This window comes from Myotis davidii, unplaced genomic scaffold (assembly GCF_000327345.1).
Source record: "Myotis davidii unplaced genomic scaffold, ASM32734v1 scaffold472, whole genome shotgun sequence".
NCBI classification, from domain to species: Eukaryota; Metazoa; Chordata; class Mammalia; order Chiroptera; family Vespertilionidae; genus Myotis; species Myotis davidii.
The window spans coordinates 353439-354937 of record NW_006283774.1 but is presented as its reverse complement, the minus strand read 5'-3'; positions in this window follow the sequence as shown (position 1 = coordinate 354937).

Here is a 1499-nt window from a genome sequence, read left to right as displayed (position 1 = left end):
TGGGGACAGCGCTCTCCTGGGGAGGAGGATGTGGACTCAGCTCACCTGGGGAGGAGGATGGGGACTGAGCTCACCTGGGTAGGAGGATGGGGACCCCGCTCACCTGGGAGGAGGATGGGGACCCCGCTCACCTGGGAGGAGGATGGGGACCCTGGCTCACCTGGGACCTTGGAGATGGGGAAGTTTGGGAGTGAGGACCCTGGCTTGGGCCTGGAGATTAGAGATACTTGTCTCCCCATCACCATCTTCCACCTCAGGCCCTGACCCGGCTCCCCAAGAACCCTCTTATTGACGCAACCTGCCCCCCAGAGCCTGACACGGTCCCTGAGAGCCACAGTCCCTTCCACAAAGCCGCGGCCTCAACACGGCGGGGACCTCTGCCCTGTCCGCTGCAGCCTGGCTCCCCAACCCTCAGGGCAAGGGACAAAGCCCCGGCCCGTTCCCAAGCCCACCCAGTGGCCCCACTTGGCCAAGCCCCACCCAAGCAGGACTCCTGGTAGGAAGGCGTAGGAGGGAAGCAGGGGCCCGGGGTACACACAGGCCCCAGGAGGGATGTGGGGCGGAGTGGGGCGAGGAGGGAGCCAGGGCTCCACCAGCCCCAGCTCCCAGCTCCCTGGGGGGCAGGGAGCACGGGGAGGAGGATGCTGTCTCCACCGAGGGCAGCACAGGTGCGGGGCACAGGCCTCGGCCTGGCCAGTGGGCTGGGGGCGCGTGCAGCTGCCAAGCCCCTGGATAACTGAATGCCATGTGGCCGGACCCGGGCCTCATCCCCCCAGACCTCCCATCTCAGACACGTGGCTCTGACAGGCCACCCCCCCACCCCCCGCACACACACACACCCCCCTGAGCACGCGATGGACCCCTGGGGACTCGGGCCTCTTGCTGGGCAGCCAGAGGGAAGGGAAGGAGACTAGGCAGGCGGGGAGCGGGGCTGGGGGTCCCTGAAGCTGCTGTGTCTGAGGGTCTCAGGTTGCCTGCGCTGTCAGAAACAGGGTCAGCCCCAGGCCCCCCATAACATGTAGGGGGCCTATGCCCACCTCGGCAGTCCCTACCTCTCAGTTTTGCCTGCCATAAGCGACCCGCAGCTGTGCCCAGGTGGGCGGGCACAGCCTCCAGCCAGGCAGCAGACAGCACCCTCACTCCCACTTGGTGGGCCTGGCTGCCACCTTGTACCTCCATCAGCCAGCGCCTCTGAGTCCACCACCCATCGGCCCTGCCAGACCCAGGGAGCCTGTGCACACACATGCACACACATGCGCACACGCATGCACACACACATGCACGCACCGTCTCCACCTGCCAGCCACAGCCCAGCTCTGGGCCCTGACCTCTGGGAGGCCAGTGCAGGAGGGGCACCTGTGGGGTGGGGTCAGGAGAGCAGGGCGCCCCCACACCTAGGCTGCCTCCACATCCCACCTCCTGGCCCGGCCTCTCGGAAGCTGAGCCTGAGGCCCACCGGGAACCACAGTGCAGCCGGCAGACACCCAGCCCCCGGCCCA